Below are 22,679 nucleotides of genomic sequence, written 5' to 3' on the forward strand. Positions count from 1 at the left end.
GTTAGGGGTTTAACCTCACTCTTTTGTTTGGGTTACATTCCTGTGTTTTTTTCTATACGTGTTTGTTTTGGGCTTCGTCCCCGTGCCTTTTCATGGCTGGTTGTATTTTGGGGTTGAGTATTAACTTCCCATTACGTATTCCTGCACCTGTCTTCAATCATTTATACAACGTGACACTGCCGACTTGATTTGAGTGCTTTATATGTGTGTAGCTAGTCTTATGTACCCAGTAGCCTTTGTCATAATATCTTGAGTCTGGTACAGGGTATACTGTGGTTGTTGTTATGGTACACATATGGTAATTCTTGACATCATTTTTTATGATAAACCAAATTCAAAAACTCCTTAACCTCATTGAGACGCACCTACCCTGGCGGGCCAATAACCGAAAGGTAGCAGGATCAAATCCCTGAGCTGACAAGGTAAAAAATCTGTCGTTCTGCCCCTGAAAGACAGTTAACCCGGGTGCTGATGACGTGGATGTGGATTAAGGCAGCCCCCCCACACCTCTTTGATTCAGAGGTTAGGTTGGGTTAAATGCGGAAGTTGTACAACTGACTAGGTATCCCCTTTTCCCATTCCCTATCTCACCATCTCGCCCAGTGCCATCTCTGAAGGAACATGTTCATAATTTATTTTCTTCGATTTTATCTCCCCCCCACCCCCTCTTTCTCACACTGCAGAGGGTGAGAGGGCTGTTGTGTAAACCTATCAGATTAGCTCCCCTCTCGTTTGTAGTGGCGCGCTAGAGGTGATTGGATGATTGTCCATGGGCCTCTGGTGGAGCAGAGGGCCCCTATCAGGGGTCCACTATCTGACTTCTGTCTGACATGACTGATGGCTCTTATAAAGAGTGTCTGAGGAGAGATTTCACTTGATTAACAACCAGTAGTGGTGTGTGGGTAAAATCATTGATGAAGCCAAGCCAGTAAAACAGCCATATTACAACCTGTTGTGATGATAGTGTTGTTTGCTCTATAACCCATTTATTAATATGCCACCATGATATACAATAAGGCAGTGACAACAAAAAGACAACAATCACACAGTGGTGGAATAAATTCAACTACACATACGTTTGTTTCATTACAAAACCGAAGAGCAACATCTGTTCAGTGAAGTCCACAAAGCAAATATTGCATATAACAAAGTTATTTTTATTTTTTTCACCATTATTTAACCAGGTAGGCCAGTTGAGAACCATTTCTAATTTACAACTGTGACCTGGCCAAGATAAAGCAAAGCAGTGAAACACAAACAACAGAGTTACACATAGACGTACAGTCAATAACACAAAAGAAAAGAAAAAGAGAAATGTATGTACAGTGTGTGCAAATGTAGGAGAGTAGGGAGGTAGGCAATAAATAGGCCCTAGGGGCAAAAATAATTACAATTTAGCATTAACACTGGAGTGACACATGTGTAGATGATTATGTGCAAGTAGAGATACTGGGGTGCAAAAGAACAAGAGGGTAAGTAATAATATGGGGATGAGGTAGTCGGGTGTGCTAATTACAGATTGGCTGTGTACAGGTACAGTGATCGGTAAGCTTCTCTGACAGCTGATGCTTAAAGTTAGAGAGGGAGATATAAGACTCAAGCTTCAGAGATTTTTGCAATTCATTCCAGTCATTGGCAGCAGAGAACTGGAAGGAAAGGCGGCCAAAGGAAGAGTTGGCTTTTGGGATGACCAGTGCAATATACCTGCTGGAGCGCGTGCTACAGGTGGGTGTTGCTATGGTGACCAGTTACCTGAGATAAGGCAGAGCTTTACCTAGCAAAGACTTATAGATGACCTGGAGCCAGTGGGTTTGGTGACAAATATGAAGCGCAGGTCGCATTGGTAGGTAGTATATGGGGCTTTGGTGATAAAACGGATGGCACTGTGATAGACTACATCCAATTTGCTGAGTAGATTGTTGGGGGCTATCTTGTAAATTACATCGCCGAAGTCAAGGATCGGTATGATAGTCAGTTTTACAAGGGTATGTTTGGCGTCATGAGTGAAGGAGGCTTTGTTGCGAAATATGATGCCGATTCTAGATTTACTTTTGGATTGGAGATGCTTAATGTGAGTCTGGAAGGAGAGTTTATAGTCTAAACAGACACCTAGGTATTTGTAGTTGTCCACATATTCTAAGTCGGAACTGTCCAGGGTAGTGATGCTAGTCGGGCGTGAGGGTGCAGGCAGCAATTGGTTGAAGATCATGCACTTAGTTTTACTAGCATTTAAAAGCAGTTGGAAGCCAAGTGAAGCTCATTTGGATGGTTTGTTAGCACAGTTGTCCAAAGAAGTGCCTGATGTATACAGAATGGTGTTGTCTGAGTAGAGGTCGATCAGAGAATCACCAGCAGCAAGAGCGACATCATTGACATATACAGAGAAAAGAGTCGGCCCGAGAATTGAAACCCCCATAGAGACTGCCAGATGTCCGGACAACGGGCCCTCTGATTTGACACATTGAATTCTATCTAAGAATTAGTTGGTGAACCATGCGAGGCAGTCATTTGAGAAGCAAAGGCTGTTGAGTCTGCCGATGAGAATGCAGTGATTGACAGTCGAAAGCCTTGGCCAGGTCGATGATGGTTACAATATTGTTTAGGACCTTGAGTGTGACTGAGGTGCACCCATGACCAGCTCGGAAACCTGATTGCATAGTGGAGAAGTACCGTGGGAATTGAAATGGTCGGTGATCTGTTGGGTCACTTGGCTTTCAAAGATTTTAGGAAGGCAGGACAGGATGGATGTAGGTCTGTAACAGTTTGGGTCTAGAGTGTCTCCTCCTTTGAAGAGGGGGATGACCGTGGCAGCTTTCCAATCTTTGGGCATCTCAGACGGTATGTAGGGGTTGCAACAATTTCTGCAGATAATTTTAGAAAGGGAGGGTCCAGATTGTCTAGCCCAGCTGATTTGTAGGGATCCAGATTTTGCAGTTCTTTCAGAACATCAGCTTTCTTGATTTGGGTGAAGGAGAAGTGGATGGGTGGGATGGGGCGCAAGTGTCTGCAGGGGGTGCTGAGCTGTTGGCCGGATTAGGGGTCGCCAGGTGGAACGCATGGCCAGCCGTGGAAAAATGCTTATTGAATTTATCGATTATCGTAGATTTATCGGTGTTGACAGTGTTTCCTAGCCTCAGTGCAGTGGGCAGCTGGGAGGAGGTGCTCTTATTCTCCATGGACTTTAGTGTCTGTCAGGGTTTTCCTGTGGTGAAGTAGAGGACCAAACGGCAGCGTGTCGATTGCGATCCATGTTGATTGAAAACAAACGTAAACACGACTAAACACAAATACTACAAAACAAATAAATGAAACGAAAACCGCCTATATTTGTGTCAACTAACATCGAACAAGGACATCAAGACACTCAGGACAATCACCCACAACACAACCAAAGAATATGGCTGCCTAAATATGGTTCCCAATCAGAGACAACGATAAACACCTGCCTCTGATTGAGAACCACTTCAGACAGCCATAGACTTTCCTAGAACACCCCGCTAAGCTACACACCACATACAAAAACCCATGTCACACCCTGGCCTGACCAAATACATGAAGAAAAACACAAAATACTTCGACCAGGGCGTGACAGTGTCCCAAAACTTTTTGGAATTAGAGCTACAGGATGCACATTTCTGTTTGAACAAGCTAGCCTTAGCTTTCCTAACTGACTGAGTATATTGGTTCCTGTCTTCCCTGAAAAGTTGCATATCGTGGGGGCTATTGGATGATAATGCAGAACGCATTATGTTTTTGTGCTGGTCAAGGGCAGTCGAATCTGTTCTCAGTGCTACATTTTTTGAATGGGGCATGGTTATTTAACATGGAGAGGAAAGCACTTTTGAAGAGCAACCAGGCATCCTCTACCTACGGGATGAGGTCAATATCCATTCAGGATGCCCGGACCAGGTCGATTAGACAGGCCTGTTCGCTGCCTTTCTAAACTCTCCCTAAAGTGTTTTAGGGAGAGTTTGACCAGTGATGGGGGACGGTTTGACCTCGGACCCATTACGCACGCAGGCAATGAGTCAATGATCGCTGAGATCCTGGTTGAAGACAGCAGAGGTGTATTTAGAGGGCTAGTTGGTTATGGATTTGGGGTTGTACCTGGTAGGTTCCTTGATAATTTGTGTGAGATTGAGGGCATCTAGCTTAGCTTGTAGGATGGCCAGGGTGTTAAGCATGTCCCAGTTTAGGTCACCTAGTGAAGTTAGATGGTGGACGATCAATTCACATATGGTGTCCAGGGCACAGCTGGGGGCTGACGGGGGGCTATAACAAGCAGCAACGGTGAGAGACTTGTTTCTGGAAAGGTGGATTTTTAAAAGTAGAAGCTCAAATTGTTTGGCACAGACCTGGATAGTGTGACAGAACTCTGCAGGCTATCTCTATAGTAGATTACACCCACCCCCTTTGGCAGTTCTATTTTGTCAGAAAATGTTAGTTAGGGATGGAAATTTCAGGAGTTTTGGTTGCTTCCTAAGCCAGAATTCAGACACTGCTACGACATCTGGGTTTACGTAGTGTGCTAAAGCAGTGAATTAAACAAACTTAGGGAGGAGGCTTCTAATGTGAACATGCATGAAACCAATGCTTTTATGGTTCCAGAAGTCAACAAATGAGAGCACCTGGGGAATGGGAGTGATGCTTGGTGCTGCAGGGCCTGGGTTAACCTCTACATCATCAATCAATCGAGTGATACTCTTTTGGTCCAGACAGCATCAGATACATGGGCTACACATACTGAGACAGAGCTGTTTCCCTTGCTCGAATTATTTCTCCCGTGCGAATTGACTGAAAATCATGAAAACACAGATAGAGACGAAAGATTAAATTATTATTAAATTAAATTATTATTAAATTATTTTATCATTTGTATTTTTGTACAATTCAAGTTAAACTTTGTGGGTAGCACTTAGTTTTACAAGTACTGTTTCCCCTGGTATTTCCCTGGTATTGACTAGGAAAGTATGTGGTAACAAATGGCTACTTTTTGTTTTTTACATAATTGGTCGTCTGTTTTCTCTGTGCGAAAGGCTGTCAGTTGGAGAGAATATTTGACAATTATTAAATGGATGTAGTCTTTGTTTGTATTAGGATAGTGTCTTTTGGGCTGAGAAAATGTTTCAAACTTCTACAAAGTTGCTATTTGTTTTCAAGTGGCAAAAAGTAGACTGGGCATATTTTGTTGGCACAAGCAGAAATGTACGGTCTTCTTTGTCACTGAACAAATGTAACACGCTGATTTGTGTTTTTGGTACTGTTTTATACTTTTCTCTTCAGCCCCAGAGAAGACATATCTGACATATTTTGTGTTGGCATTTACAGCACATCTAATTTGTACACTGAGGCTTCCATGAAGAACTGTAGCCTAGGGCGATAGGTAGCCTAGTGTTTAGAGCATTGGGTTAGTAACCGAAAGGTTGCTTTATCGAATCCCTGAGCTGACAACGTAAAAATCTGTCGTTCTGCCCCTGAACAAGGCAGTAAACCTACTGTTCCTAGGCCATCATTGTAAATAAGATTTTTTTCTTAACTGACTTGCCGAAATTAAATAAAGGTAAAAAAATATATTTAAAAAATCCTTCACCCTCTATACCCTTTCACCCTGCATTTGCTAACTCGGGTGACAATATTGTTGTTCTCAGTAATTATAAATCTAGACATCTCGCTTATCTCACCTCTTTGAAGCGGCTGTATCCTCCATTCTTCTCTATTCTCCTGTTTAGCCTGTGTTTAGCCTGCGTTTAGCCTAGATAAAAGGTGGAGACTGCGATCCTATCTATCTCCTGCATCAAAGCCCGGAGCTGAGCCCTCATGTAGAAACCACAGGAATACATTATGCTAATCTACAACACCAGAGCCTCAGAGCTGCCTCAGTAATAAAGCCACCTTGATGTCTATGGGGGCACGTTTTTATGAAACACATCATCATCATTGTCGTCATCGTCTCCATGGGTCGAGAGGCTGTCTTTAATTTAATCTTGTTTTTGAAGTGCTCTGAGCTGAGGGAGTAGGAACCTGGGTTGCTTTTGAAAGAAATGGGACAGGAAATGGAGTGAATGTGTAGATTGGAACGGAGTATCTCATACTGTTCTCATTTGACTCCATCTAGGCACAATTACACTAAGAGATGGCGAGGTAACACATGCAACAGAAGTCTGCAACTGTCAGTCTGATCGCAAAAACAACCAAACACCTGATGATAAACACCTTTAAAAAAAATACATGGCATGATGATGATAACTGTTGAATCCAGTTAATTGATGAGGAACTATCAGCAGAAAGGGGAATGTGTTTGAATTCTGATACCACTATGGGATAATAATGAGACCTCTAAGATTAATTGCGTCTGGCCCCTCTTCAAAGTACAGTTCTCCAAGGTTTAGCGTCGTCCGTCAATATGAATCAGTGTATCGTCCGTCAATATGAATCAGTGTATCCTCCGTCTATATGAATCAGTGTGTCGTCTGTCAATATGAATCAGTGTGTCGTCCGTCAATATGAATCAGTGTGTCGTCCGTCAATATGAATCAGTGTGTCGTCCGTCAATATGAATCAGTGTGTCGTCCGTCAATATGAATCAGTGTGTCGTCCGTCAATATGAATCAGTGTGTCGTCCGTCTATATGAATCAGTGTGTCGTCCGTCTATATGAATCAGTGTGTCGTCCGTCTATATGAATCAGTGTGTCGTCCGTCAATATGAATCAGTGTGTCGTCCGTCAATATGAATCAGTGTGTCGTCCGTCAATATGAATCAGTGTGTCGTCCGTCAATATGAATCAGTGTATCGTCCGTCAATATGAATCAGTGTGTCGTCCGTCAATATGAATCAGTGTGTCGTCCGTCAATATGAATCAGTGTGTCGTCCGTCAATATGAATCAGTGTGTCGTCCGTCAATATGAATCAGTGTATCGTCCGTCAATATGAATCAGTGTATCGTCCGCCTATTTTTTATTTTAAAAAACATTATTTCAACCTTATTTAACTAGGTAGGCCAGTTGAGAACAAGTTTTCATTTACAACTGCGACCTGGCCAAGATAAAGCAAAGCAGTGCGACAAAAAACAACAGAGTTACACGTGGGATAAACAAAAGTACAGTCAATAACACAATAGAAAAAGCTATGTACAGTGTGTGTAAATGGAGTTAGGAGGTTACGGCAATAAATGGGCCATAGTAGCAAAGTAATTACAATTTAGCAAATTAACACTGAAGTGATAGATGTGCAGATCATGATATGCAAAAAAAGTAAATAAATCCAATATGGGGATGAGGTAGGTAAATTGGGTGGGCTATTTACAGATGGGCTATGTACAGCTGCAGCAATCGGTAAGCTGCTCAGATACCTGATGCTTAAAGTTAGTGAGGGAGATATAAGTCTCTAACTTCAGTGATTTTTACAATTTGTTTCAGTCATTGGCAGCAGAGAACTGGAAGGAAAAGCAGCCAAAGGAGGTGTTGGCTTTGGGGATGACCAGTGAGATATAGAGTTGAAGTCGGAAGTTTACATACACTTAGGTTGGAGTCATTAAAACTTTTTTTTTCAACCACTCCACAAATTTCTTGTTAACAAACTATTGTTTTTGCAAGTCTGTTTAGACATCTACCTTGTGCATGACACAAGTAATTTTTTCCAACAATTGTTTACAGACAGATTATTTCACTTATAATTCACTGTATCACAATTTCAGAGGCTCAGAAGTTGGCTGTACCTTTAAACAGCTTGGAAAATTCCAGAAAATAATATCATGGCTTTAGAAGCTTCTGATAGGCTAATTGACATTATTTGAGTCAATTGGAGGTGTACCTGTGGATGTATTTCAAAGCCTACCTTCAAACTCAGGGCCTCTTTGTTTGACATCATTGGAAAATCAAAAGAAATCAGCCAAGGCCTCAGAAAAAAATTGTAGACCTCCACAAGTCTGGTTCATCCTTGGGAGCAATTTCCAAACGCTTGAAGGTACCACGTTTATCTGTACAAACAATAGTACGCAAGTATAAACACCATGGGACCACGCAGCCATCATACCGCTCAGGAAAGAGACGTGTTCTGTCTCCTAGATATGAACCTACTATTGTGCGAAAAGTGCAAATCCATCCAGAACAACAGCAAAGGACCTTGTGAAGATGCTGGAGGATAGGCTAATTGACATCAATTGGAGGTGTACCTGTGAATGTATTTTAAGGCCTACCTTCAAACTCCGTGCCTCTTTGGAGGAAAAAGGGGGAGGCTTGCAAGCCGAAGAACACCATCCCAACCGTGAAGCACCGGGGTGGCAGCATCATGTTGTGGGGGTGCTTTGCTGCAGGAGGGACTGGTGCACTTCACAAAATAGATGGCATGATGAGGAGGGGAAATTATGTGGATATATTGAAGCAACATCAATCATGAAGTTTAAGCTTGGTCGCAAATGGGTCTTTCAAATGGACAATGACCCCTAGCATACTTCCAAAGTTGTCGCAAAATGGCTTAAGGACAACAAAGTGTTGGAGTGGCTGTCACAAAGCCCTGACCTCAATCCTATAGAAAATTTGTGGGCAGAACTGAAAAAGGCTACCTAAGTATGATTCTCAATCAGAGACAACTAACGACACCTGCCTCTGATTGAGAACCATACTAGGCCGAAACAGAAACCAAACATAGAAACACAAAACATAGACTGCCCACCCCAACTCACGCCCTGACCATACTAAATAAAGACAAAACAAAGGAAATAAAGGTAAGAACGTGACAGACCCAAGTTAAACAATTTAAAGAACTGGTTTAGATTTTTAAATAGGCCTACAGTAATAATCATGATTTACAATAATAATAACGACTAAACAACTGATAATAAATACAAAAATAAATTAGGGAAAGGTCGAAAATTACATCGAACCTGAATAGCGAGTTCCACACAGTCCATTTGGCCGCGCCAACGTTCTTCTCATCTTGTCAACTACAATATTTAAACTTGTCCCTGAGGACATTCCTCTTGGCGGCTTCTTTTCATCATACTCTTTCTCCTTGAATTTTGTTTTACTTCAATAAAAAATAACTCCATCTTCGCAATCAAAAGTAGGCTAGCCTAGACCAAGGCTCCTTTTACTCACTCACTTGCAACTGGTCCTCAGCAGCAGATGCATGTGAGGTGAGCAACCAGTTGCAATTGGCTGACACATAACAAGCTTGTGCAGTTTTCTTCCCACAAACTCTAAATTAACAGAGGACAAGTCCAATCGGGTCTGGTCGATAAATAAATTTTCATTGCACTAGGGCTGGTGGATTGTTTGGTCGATGGGCTGTTGGTCAACAAATAATTATTTTAGTCCATCAGTGGAAAATATATTTTTTTAATTAAAAAATGATGGCACCTGTCTGATTCACGCCTGTCTGAGTGGACTAATCCATTGCGGAGGCTGCGGGGATGGCACACAAGTATCCATCATTTCTAATCTACAATGTTTGTTGATTACGTAATTTCTGTTCATGCACTCAATATATTATTATTGCAGTTACCGTTGTCATTTTCGGAGTAGACATGTTGTTTACAGAGCGCACAACCTAGGCTACACTTGTGAGCTAAACGCTTTGGTTTATTTCATTCCATTTATGAGTTGTCAATTCATGCATTGACTTTTGTTTGGAGCACTTCTGTCAATCTTGAGTAAGGACTCAAACCAGATTATGCATAGAAGTACAGGTAGGCCTAGGCTACCTGGCCCTCGTGCAAATGTAGAGCTGTGTTCGAATACTCATACTAAACGCACTATTTGTGATGTAAATTGAGTATGTAGTATGCTTATTGGTTACCCCCTTGGGTCCCGGGTCAGATCTCGAATTTCGAGTCTGTTGGACCCATTAAGACCTCTAGTTTATAGTCGACGTTTACACTGACTTTTCCCCCCAAGCAAATACTTTGACTCAAACCGTTGGGCTATTTGAAGTTGCATCTGGCTTTACAGAGACGATTTGTACAGAAAGTTAGCTACACTAGTCTGACTGAATGAGGCTGTCGGCTGACTGACTATACAACAATGCTGACTAAAGTGAGTTTATGTACACTCAACAAGCCATACCAAGTCTGTATCTGAGTCGGAGTAATGAGACATTTGTGTACCAGGCTCAGATCCATTTAAATAGCCTACAAAAATAACTTAGATCAGCTTGGGAAACAGACGCCTACATAAAACAAAAAGACAATAGACAAAATGTCTAAGTTGCAGCCATACTGACGTTACTCATCCAATTAGCCACTTGCTTTTTGGAAATTCTCTTTAGTCATGTAGTGAGTGAGGTTAGTGAGACTCTTAGTGAGTCGTGACACATATGCATTCCCCTTAGCACAGCATGTCCCCAGGAATCTCATGCTACATAAATGCCCTTTAAAGCACTCACACTTTGGAGTCAACAAATATCTAGGGAGCATTGATTATTTCAGGATTGCGTCACTACACATTTTTCAGCAGAGTTTCTCTGAAAAGCTTTGTCATGTCCCCTTGTCTCAATCGATCTTTCGTGTCTGTTCTTTGTCACTGTATTCGACCTGTCACTGTCAGTCTTTGTCATCTTATTCATCATGAAAATTAAAGGCTTTCTCCACATTCCTTTTCATCGCCTTTTCATCGCTGTCCATATAGATGTTAAATGAATAAACCCTTGATTTAAAATCAAAGTACTATGAAATAAAAGTTATTCTAGGTCTCGAGAATCATTATAGAAATACTTGCCTGAGGGCCTGAAGGCTTCCAAAATGCATGAGCAGTTCTGAGAAAAGACTATTAATCATTCGGCTCAACAAACAGAGAGACTGTCGGCAGGCAGAAGATAAATATCTCTGTTTGACAAGATAAGTTGGCTTTTCAAACCCACAGCCTGCATTGTATTCACCAGCATGGGGGTTTATATGCTCCCAAGTGGCGCAGTGGTCTAAGGCACTGCATTTCAGTGCAAGAGGCGTCACTATAGTTCCCGGTTCGATTCCAGGCTGTATAACACCCAGCCGTGATTGGGCATCCCATAGGGAGGCACATACAGTGGGGAGAACAAGTATTTGATACACTGCCGATTTTTCAGGTTTTCCTACTTACAAAGCATGTAGAGGTCTGTAATTTTTTATCATAGGTACACTTCAACTATGAGAGACGGAATCTCAAACAAAAATCCAGAAAATCACATTGTATGATTTTTAAGTAATTAATTTGCCTCTTATTGCATGACATAAGTATTTAATACATCAGAAAAGCAGAACCCAATATTTGGTACAGAAACCTTTGTTCTTGACCAGGTTTGCACACACTGCAGCAGGGATTTGGGCCCACTCATCCATACAGACCTTCTCCAGATCCTTCAGCTTTCGGGGCTGTCGCTGGGCAATACGGACTTTCAGCTCCCTCCAAAGATTTTCTATTGGGTTCAGGTCTGGAGACTGGCTAGGCCACTCCAGGACCTTGAGATGCTTCTTACGGAGCCACTCCTTAGTTGCCCTGGCTGTGTGTTTTGGGTCGTTGTCATGCTGGAAGACCCAGCCACAACCCATCTTCAATGCTCTTACTGAGGGAAGGAGGTTGTTGGCCAAGATCTCGCGATACATGGCCCCATCCATCCTCCCCTCAATACGGTGCAGTCGTCCTGTCCCCTTTGCAGAAAAGCATCCCCAAAGAAAGATGTTTCCACCTCCATGCTTCACGGTTGGGATGGTGTTCTTGGGGTTGTACTCATTCTTCTTCCTCCAAACACGGCGAGTGGAGTTTAGACCAAAAAGCTCTATTTTTGTCTCATCAGACCACATGACCTTCTCCCATTCCTCCTCTGGATCATCCAGATGGTCATTGGCAAACTTCAGACGGGCCTGGACATGCGCTGGCTTGAGCAGGAGGACCTTGCATACGCTGCAGGATTTCAATCCATGACGGCGGAGTGTGTTACTAATGGTTTTCTTTGAGACTGTGGTCCCAGCTCTCTTCAGGTCATAGCCCAGGTCCTGCCGTGTAGTTCTGGGCTGATCCCTCACCTTCCTCTTGATCATTGCTGCCCCACGAGGTGAGATCTTGCATAGAACCCCAGACCGAGAGTGATTGAACTTCTACCATTTTCTAATAATTGCGCCAACAGTTGTTGCCTTCTCACCAAGCTGCTTGCCTATTGTCTTGTAGCCCATCCCAGCTTTGTGCAGGTCTACAATTTTATTCCTGATGTCCTTACACAGCTCTCTAGTCTTGGCCATTGTGCAGAGGTTGGAGTCTGTTTGATTGATTGAGTGTGTGGACAGTTGTCTTTTATACAGGTAACGAGTTCAAACAGGTGCAGTTAATACAGGTAATGAGTGAAGAACAGGAGGGCTTCTTAAAGAAAAACTAACAGGTCTGTGAGAGCCGGAATTCTTACTGGATGGTAGGTGATCAAATACTTATGTCATGCAATAAAATGCAAATGAATTACTTAAAATCATACAATGTGATTTTTATGGATTTTTGATTCCGTCTCTCACAGTTGAAGTGGACTACCTATGATAAAAAATTGCAGACCTCTACATGCTTTGTAAGTAGGAAAACCTGCAAAATCGGCAGTGTATCAAATACTTGTTCTCCCCACTGTAATTGACCCAGCGTCGTCCGGGTTTGGCCGTGGTAGGCCGTCATGGGGGTACCGTACCAAAGGGTTCAATTCTCGGGCCAACTCTTTTCTCTGTATATATCAATGATGTCGCTCTTGCTGCGGGTGATTCCTTGATCCACCTCCACGCAGACGACACCATTCTTTATACATCTGGCCCTTCTTTGGACACTGTGTTAACAAACCTCCAAACGAGCTTCAGTGCCATCCAACTCTCCTCCGTGGCCTCCAACTGCTCTTAAATGCGAGTAAAACTAAATGCCGATCGCTGCCCGCACCCGCCCACCCGACTAGCGTCACAACTCTGGACGGTTCTGACTTAGAATATGTGGACAACTACAAATACCTAGGTGTCTGGCTAGACTGTGGGCTCTCCTTCCAGACTCATATTAAGCATCTCCAATTCAAAATTAAATCTAGAATCGGCTTCCAATTTCACAACAAAGCCTCCTTTACTCACACTGCCAAACATACCCTCGTAAAACTGACTATCCTACCGATCCTCTACTTCGGCGATGACATTTACAAAATAGCCTCCAACACTCTACTCAGCAAACTAGATGCAGTCTATCACAGTGCCATCCATTTTGTCACCAAAGCCCCATATACCACCCACCACTGCAACCTGTATGCCCTCGTCGGCTGGCCCTCGCTACATATTCGTTGCAAGACCCACTGACTCCAGGTCATCTGTAAGTCTTTGCTAGGTAAAGCTCCACCTTATCTCAGCTCACTGGTCCCCATAACAACACCCACCCATGGCACGCGCTCCAGCAGGTACAGTTGAAGTCGGAAGTTGACATACAACTTAGCCAAATACATTTATACTCAGTTTTTCACTATTCCTGACATTTAATCCTAGTAAGAATTCCCTGTTTTAGGTCAGTTAGGATCACCATTTTATTTTAAGAATGTGAAATGTCAGAATAATCGTAGAGAGAATTATTTATTTCAACTTTTTATTTCTTTCATCACATTCCCAGTGGGTCAGAAGTTTACATACACTCAATTAGTATTTGGTGGCATTGCCTTAACTTCTCTCGGGTAGGGGGCAGCATTTGGAATTTTGGATTAAAAGCGTGCCCAAATTAAACTGCCTGCTACTCGGGCCCAGAAGATATTATATGCATATCATTGGTAGATTTGGATAGAAAACACTCTAAAGTTTCCAAAACGGTTAGAATAGGTCTGAGTATAACAGAACTGATTTGGCAGGCGAAAACCTGAGAAACATCCATCTAGGAAGTAAGATTTTTTTGGTTTTGTACTTTTCTGTTCAATGCCATTACAGTATCCCTTGAATTAGGACTCATTGCAGTTCCTATGCCTTCCACTAGATGTCACCTGTCTTTAGAAATTGTTTCAGGCTTGTATTCTGAAAAATGAGGGAGTAAGACCAGTCTGAATGAGTGGACCTATAGCAGCTACTACTGCTATGCAGATATCTGACAACTATGAAGAAATCCATGTCGATATCGGGATCATGGTGCCGGCATATCTCCATCTTTGTCTCTGTCTCTCTAGGGCTTGGCCTAAGCTTGTCTCCCTTAATATTTTATTTTAAAAATATGAATATCATGCAGTGGATGCCTAGGCCTGTAGGTCTATATGCATGCAATGCCATGATACATTTAGCTCTCAAATCTCTGACGGCTGAACCGTGAGTTAGACAATTATTGTTTTAGGAAGTAAAAAACAATACAACGATAGACTATGAAGTTTTGAATATGCTACACATCCAACTTTGGCAATCATGTATTTGGGAGTAATTCTAATGATGAATAGGTTCTCTCTGGGAAAACTGAATTTAGGTTTTTCGCAGGGGTGTGCTCCTTTTATTAGTCTTCCACCCGAAGGGGCAGATCTGCAGGACTCTCGCCAGTCTCCTCTGGGAGAGAGATTCAACCTTCATTTTCCCTACCTTAAATGTATTCAGACCTGGACAGAGGCCCTGGGTCCAATTCATCAAGTCATTCCCCCTTTTAAGCAGAGGCCACTTCTAAAGATGGCACTTGGCTGATTGCGTTAAAAGTCCCCCATCCTTGAGGACAGCGTTTTGAGGTTACGCAGTAGTTGGTTGGAAAGCTGGGGTGTTTCTTCTTTTTACATTATACATTATTGATGCTGTAGCAGAGCGGTCCATTGATGCTTATATTCTTGAAGAGAAGCTCAAGAAAAATAGTTTGTCAGTCACACAGTTCTTCAGTCATCATTACATTGGTTTTAAAGTGCTGCTTTGTGTGTACAATCAGAATGAGGATTATTGATGTGCTATGATCAACGTCATCTGTTTGTGTGTGATTTACCATGATAATACCTAGCCATTCATCTTTGCCATAGCCACTCAGTCAACAGCGTGAAGCATTCCCATTACCTGGGGAGGTACAGATCTATGCACCAAAATAAAACAGCCATGACAAGCCGCCAGCCTCCTGTAGTCGCCCAGGTAATACATTGTGACCGTTGCCATGGCAATCATATCCAGGGCCTTTCTGTGTGTGCCTGCTAGCAGTGCAGTGGTAGCTTACCTGGGATACCACTGTCACTGGCACTGTCTGGCAGGCTGACATGTACGACTCTCTTCTCGTGTCTACTCTCTCTCAGCCCAGGCACAAGCAGCTAGAGTTTAGCTGGAGGCGGAAGGCCTCAGCCAGTGCCAGAGAGTGTGTAGAGTGTGTAATATGTGACATGTTCGTCCCAAGGTACCCCAGTGCTCAGCTGAGAGGACCCAGGGCGTCTTCATGTAACATGCACGTCTGTGCTGCTACCACAGACGAGTATGCTGGGGTCACACAATCCCAGCTGGCGCCACAGTGAACACACACGCACATACAGACTGGCTCAGCGCGATGAGCAGATCTTTTATTTTCAGATGTGGCTATTATCTCATTGCCCTGTGAATATTCTGGACGACGATTGAAATATGTTTTTTGTTTGTTTGTAGTGTGCTTGTGTTCAGGTGAAGAGAAGTAACTTATCTAGATGTAGAATAGCTCCTTAAGATTCACAGTACAGTCCACTTTGTTGTCTTTTATAATATTTTCTAAGAAAAGCATTGCGAACTACCAATGATTGATCTCCTGTAACAGTCAATAACTGTTTCGCTAGCACAGACAAGAAGATATTCTGGGATGCGCATCGACGATGTCCGTACGTACAGTGCCTTGCGAAAGTATTCGGCCCCCTTGAACTTTGCGACCTTTTGCCACATTTCAGGCTTCAAACATAAAGATATAAAACTGTATTTTTTTTTGAAGAATCAACAATAAGTGGGACACAATCATGAAGTGGAACAACATTTATTGGATATTTCAAACTTTTTTAACAAATCAAAAACTGAAAAATTGGGCGTGCAAAATTATTCAGCCCCCTTAAGTTAATACTTTGTAGCGCCACCTTTTGCTGCGCTTACAGCTGTAAGTCGCTTGGGGTATGTCTCTATCAGTTTTGCACATCGAGAGACTGACATTTTGGGTGAATCCTGATTTCAACCGTACCGGGCAGATGGCAGACAGTGTGTATGGCTTTGTGTGGGTGAATGGTTTGCTGATGTCAATGTTGTGAACAGAGTGCCCCATGGTGGTGGTGGGGTTATGGTATGTGCAGGTATAAACTACAGACAACGAACACAATTGCATTTTATTGATGGTAATTTTAATGCATATAGATAGCGTGACGAGGTCCTGAGGACCATTTTCATGCCATTCATCAGCCGCCATCACCTCATGTTTCAGCATGATAATAACCACAATCAACAGCCTGATGAAGTCTGTGAAGATGTGTCGTGCTGCAATGGGGAAAATGGTGGGCACACCAGATAGTGGCTGTTTTTCTGATCCACTCCCCTTATTTTTTGGGAGGGTGTCTGTGACCAACAGATGCATATCTGAATTCCCATGATGATTCCTTTAGTTGTTAATTTTCTTGATATCTAAAAACACAGCCTACATTCGAGCCAATGTCTTAAGTAGTCAAACATGTTATTACTCCAACCTCGTGAAAGTAACAAACTGACACGTTTTCATTTTCGTCAAAAACATAAATCGAAGGAGTGCCTTTGATTTGACGGCTTGCACATGCGCGAGACGACCGTTAGACCCGATGACGTGTTTCTGCACTAGCCAGCGATGCTATCGCCTACGAGTGTGATTGGGGATTTCTATTGGAGAAGCTGGTTCTATCTTTATACTGTACTGTCTTTATTGTTTCTTTGTAGACAATAATAAAAATTGGTGCTAAACAGTTGATGCAGATCCCTTGGAGCGTACATACTGTGAAAAAAACAAGAACAGGTTATCTTTTGTAAAACAAAAAAGATGGCCATGATATGTGAAAATATATAATTTTTGGTTCCAACATAATGATAAAGTTTTCATTGTGCTTTAAATCATGTGCATTGTCTCTCTATATATGAGAAAAAATAATACCTATCCTCCAGAAAAGGCATTGACAAGTATAACTTTGCATTGCCTCCTCTACGCGAAGGGCGTATCATGCCTCAGCAGAGATTGAGCTTCAAAGTGATTTTCTGGCTGCTCCCATCATTTCTTATTTATTGTTGCATCATTAGATTCATATTTCAAGGAGACAACACGAGTAAGGCTGTGGTTTGGAGGTCTTCCCTGTGCTGTTCCAAACCTTAATTCAACTTGAATTCACCCTTATTCTGTTATGTTGCCTTCACATAATTAATTTACGTCAGCACATTTGACTTTGGTGATGCAACCTTTCCGAACTGGGATTGAGGTTCCGTTGAATTTGGAGTGACTATTTAAAGCCACAGACTCTGCAGTAAATCGGCTGAAGCACTGGATTCTTCTTCCCTCTCTTTTCCCTCTTGTAATAGCAGATCAGGCCTGTTTTGTGATCGAGAGGGAGGAGGAGCGGAGATAGATTTAACAGAGCTGACTGGTAGCCATCTCCACAGCGGGAGTGTAATTTAATTACTGTGCCTCGCTTTGCAGGACGTGCTGCTGTACATCAAAAAATGATCCTTAAAGCTGAGAACCACGATAGGCCAAACGGCGTCACTACCCGCCCCAGACGTATGTGTTTTTGTTTGAGGAAATGAGCATCCAGCGCCGTGGTTAATAAAACATAGTACATACCAGTGGCGGTCACTGCCGTTTAACATGAGGGAGGATGATTATTTTTTTAAATAATGAGCATGGCCTTATTTCTATTACAGCAAGTTTGATGACTGTCATTCATATTTCATTCCCCCAGCTCAATGTAACATCGATAGGTTTAGGCTACCACATAATACTCACATTCTCCCTGTACCCAACATGAGGTTGCTGCAACCTAGCCTATGAATGAAAGTTTACAACGTAGGTAGATGGTTTGAGAGAATTTTGAGTAATCAAGGTGACAAGCAGTGACATATTTAGTACTGCCTTGCACACTTGCCTGCATCTAGCTGATCTAGGGTGTAATCATTAGTCCAACAGTTGCAAATGAGAGTTTCTATTGGACAAATTCAGGTGTGTTTATCCCCGTTTCCAACAGAATCGGCGGAATGAATACACCTCTGATCACACGCAAACAGTTCACTTTCATAGCAGCCACATAAAAACAGCGTGCTCACTTTTCTGGTTGTACATATAATTCCTTCTCGCTACTAACTACAGCCTCTCCTCTTACCTTTTCCCTTCGCTTCTGAACATCAGTGCACAACACATCAGCTGTCTATGGCCTAGGAACGGTGGGTTAACTGCCTTGATCAAGGGCAGAACGACATATTTTTACCTTGTCAGCTCCGGGATTCAATCTTGCAACCTTACAGTTAACTAGTCCAACGCTCTAACCACCTGCCTTACATTGCACTCCACGAGGAGTCTGCCTGTTACACGAATGCAGTAAGACGCCACGATAAGTTGCTAGCTAGCATTAAACTTGTCTTATATAAAAACAATCAATCATAATTACTAGTTAACTACACATGGTTGATGATATTACTAGTTTATCTAGCGTGTCCTGCATATAATCGATGCAACGCAGGGGGATGATTAAACAAAAGAGCATTTGCGAAAAAAGCACAATCGTTGCATGACTGTGCCTAAACATAAATACCAATGCATTTCTTAAAATCAATACACAGAAGTATATATTTTAAACCTGCATATTTAGCTAAAAGAAATCCAGGTTAGCATGCAATTTTAACCAGGTGAAATTGTGTCACTTCTCTTGCGTTCATTGCACGCAAAGTCAGGGTATATGCAACAGTTTGGGCTGCCTGGCTCGGTACGAACTAATTTGCCAGAATTTTACGTAATTATGACATAACATTGAAGGTTGTACAATGTAACAGCAATATTTAGACTTAGGGATGCCACCCGTTAGATAAAACACCAAATGGTTCCGTATTTCAGTGAAATTATAAACGTTTTGTTTTCGAAATGATAGTTTCCGGATTTGACCATATTAATGACCAAAGGCTCATATTTCTGTGTGTTATTATGTTATAATTAAGTCTATGATTTGATATTTGATAGAGCAGTCTGACTGAGCGGTTGTAGGCAGCAGCAGGCTCGTAAGCATTCATTCAAACAGCACTTTTGTCTGTTTTGACAGCAGCTCTTCCCTGTGCTTCAAGCATTGACCTGTAGGTGACTTCAAGCCTATAAACTCCCGAAATTAGGCTGGTGTAACCGATGTGAAATGGCTAGCTAGTTAGTGGGGTGCGCGCTAATAGCATTTCAAACGTCACTCGCTCTGAGACTTGGGTAACGATGCTTCGAGGATGGCTGTTGTTGATGTGTTCCTGGTTTGAGCCCAGGTAGGGGCGAGGAGAGGGAAGGAAGCTATACTGTTACACTGGCAATACTAAAGTGCATATAAGAAGGTATAGGTATATGAAATACAAATGGTATAGAGAGAGAGAGTCTTATGAATACTATATTAACTACAACCTAAAACCCATTACCTTGGAATATTGTAGTCTTTATGTTAAAAGGAACCACCAGCTTTCATATGTTCTCATGTTCTGAGCAAGAACTTAAACGTTAGCTTTTTTAAATGGCACATATTGCATTTTTACTTTCTTCTCCAACACTTTGTTTTTGCATTATTTAAACCAAATGGAACATGTTTCATTATTTGAGGCTAAATAGATTTTTATTGATGTATTATATTAAGTTAAAATAAGTGATCATTCAGTATTTTTGTAATTGTCATTTATTCAAATTAATTTTTTTAAATCGTCCGATTAATCGGTATCGGATTTTTTGGTCCTCCAATAATCGGTATTGGGGTTGAAAAATCATAATTGGTCGATCTCTAATAACTTTGGGACCTAAATGCATAATGAGTGCTCTAACTCCCCCTTGTGGTGTTCTGGAGCAATGAAGCTGTGATGCTGGGTACCTCTAAGTCCCGCGGTGTAAGCTCACAGCTTTTAAAGGAGGAATCACTGTAAGTGTGTCCAAACCTTTGACTGGTACTGTATATAAATAGTAGGACGAGCAATGTTGGAGTGGCATTGACTATAATACAATAGAATAGAATATAGTATATACATTTGAGATGAGTAAATCAGTATGTAAACATTATTATAGTGATAGTGTTCCATTATTAAAGTGGCCAGTAATTCCATGTCTATGTATGTAGGGCAGCAGCCTCTAAGGTTCCAGGTTGAGTAACTGGGTTTGCCCAAACATCTGGTTTTCATTCTCGCCACAGGTACTGATTCAGACCTTGGACACCAGGTGAGTGCAATTAACTACCAGACAGAAGCAAAAACCATGTTTCAGCCCTCCATGCAGGACTTTAATTGGATATCCATACAACATATTGCGGCATTGTATATTTTTGTGGAATTGCACACGTATGTCCATACCTTTTTATATAACTAGTGTATGTAATTTTGAAGTTGTTGAATGTTAATGAACCTTTTAGAGGTTATTTCTCTCTGAGACCATGGATGGGCCTTTCTGCTGTCCTGGCTCTCTCTCACTCTCTCCTGGCTCTCTCACTTTCTCCTGGCTCTCTCTCACTCTCTCCTGGCTCTCTCTCACTCTCTCCTGGCTCTCTCACTCTCTCCTGGCTCTCTCACTCTCTCCTGGCTCTCACTCACTCTCTCCTGACTCTCACTCACTCTCTCCTGACTCTCACTCACTCTCTCCTGACTCTCACTCACTCTCTCCTGGCTCTCTCACTCTCTCTCACTCTCTCCTGGCTCTCTCTCACTCTCTCCTGGCTCTCTCTCACTCTCTCCTGGCTCTCTCTCACTCGCTCTTATCTCGAGTACATGTGGCCGTTAGGGGGATACTTAAGGCAGTCACTTGATACGCATTTCAACCCCTCTGTTCACATCTCTCTGTGAATATTTTGAAACGGTGTGAGCTGCACTGTGTTAGTTGAGGATGCAAAGCCTCTTTAAGCTTCTCCACTTAGATAAACCTCTCCTTAAGCAGTCTGATGATTTAATGCATTTTATTATTAACTTCATCACGATTGATTAGGCTTACTAATACCCATAGGCATCTATCTCATTTAGCGTAAGTAACCTCAAAGCATTTTTAAAACAAATATCTTGTTTCACTAATCACGATTAATAGTTACACTCAAATACGCAGCGTGAGGTCGGCGCTATCGTGTAATTAACGCTACAAAAAACATTGTTCTGGTTTCTGCCTGGCGGTGCTGCTATCAATACATCAGTCCAGTGACAACAAAGACTGCTTGCATCACCGGGGGAATGATAATGGGTGTAGGTTGAGTTGTGGGCTCCAATTTGAAACCAGGGGTCAGCGGCTTATAGATTTTCCCACATTCACGAGTGAGCGAAGCGCCACGAGATTAGCTTTCATTAGCTCTAGCCCGGCAGTAAGTAATTGTTTTCTCTGTGGCGGTGCAGGTAGTCAGTATACGGTTAAAGCTCATGCGGAGGCTTTGGTAGCAGCAGTCTGTTTTGGATTGAGGGAAGTTTCACGCTCACTGGGGGATGAAAAATACATGTTTCACCACCACAGGGGATTCTTTGAATGAAGACGTGTTTGCCACGAATAAATGTTTAGCGCTTTTCTTTTGTGTTCGTGAAGTGTTTGAAGTCTGCGGGGCTCGCAGCATTAAACAAACAAACTGTCCTGACTTCACAGGACTCCATCATTTTCGGATTTACAGTTGAAGTGGGAAGTTTACATACACTTAGGTTGGAGGCATTAGAACTCGTTTTTCAACCACTCCACACATTTCTTGTTCACAAACTATAGGTATGGCAAGTCAGTTAGGACATCTACTTTGTGCATGACACAAGTAATTTTTCCAACAATTGTTTACAGACAGATTATTTCACTTATAATTCACTGTATCACAATTCCAGTGGGTAAGATGTTTACATACACTAAGTTGACTGTGCCTTTAAACAGCTTGGAAAATTCCAGAAAATTATGTAATTACTTTAGAAGCTTCTGATAGGCTAATTGACATAATTTGAGTCAATTGGAGGTGTACCTGTGGATTTATTTCAAGGCCTACCTTCAAACTCAGTGCCTTTTTGCTTGACATCATGGGAAAATCAAAAGAAATCAGCCAAGACCTGGTTCATTCTTGGGAGCAATTTCCAAATGCCTGAAGGTACCACGTTCATCTGTACAAACAACAGTACGCAAGTATAAACACCATGGGACTACGCAGCAATCATACCGCTCAGGATGGAGACGCGTTCTTTGGTGTGCGAAAAGTGCAAATCAATTCCAGAACAAAAGCAAAGGACCTTGTGAAGATGCTGGAGGAAATGGGTACAAAAGTATCTATATCCACAGTAAGATGAGTCCTATATCGACATAACCTGAAAGGCCGCTCAGCAAGGGAGAAGCCCCTGCTTCAAAACCACCATAAAAAGCCAGACTACGGTTTTCAACTGCACATGGGGACAGAAATCATACTTTTTGGAGAAATGTCATCTGGTCTGTTGAAACAAAAATATAACTCTTTGGCCAAAATGACCATTGTTTTGTTTGGAGGAAAAAGGAGGAGGCTTGCAAGCCAAAGAACACCATCCCAACCAATGTTGTGGGGGTGCTGTGCTGCAGGAGGGATTTGTGCACTCCACAAAATAGATGGCATCATGAGGAGGGG

The 22,679-nt window shown here is 42.2% G+C and overlaps 1 protein-coding gene across 4 annotated transcripts in view; it reads left to right on the forward strand.

Annotated features, from left to right (window-relative positions):
* The window catches only part of LOC124039619 (lethal(3)malignant brain tumor-like protein 4), a 154,017-nt gene that overhangs the window by 101,147 nt on the left and 30,191 nt on the right, over positions 1–22,679 (forward strand). The window lies entirely within an intron of this gene.

The sequence above is a fragment of the Oncorhynchus gorbuscha genome, linkage group LG07, assembly GCF_021184085.1.
Source record: "Oncorhynchus gorbuscha isolate QuinsamMale2020 ecotype Even-year linkage group LG07, OgorEven_v1.0, whole genome shotgun sequence".
Taxonomy (NCBI): Eukaryota; Metazoa; Chordata; class Actinopteri; order Salmoniformes; family Salmonidae; genus Oncorhynchus; species Oncorhynchus gorbuscha.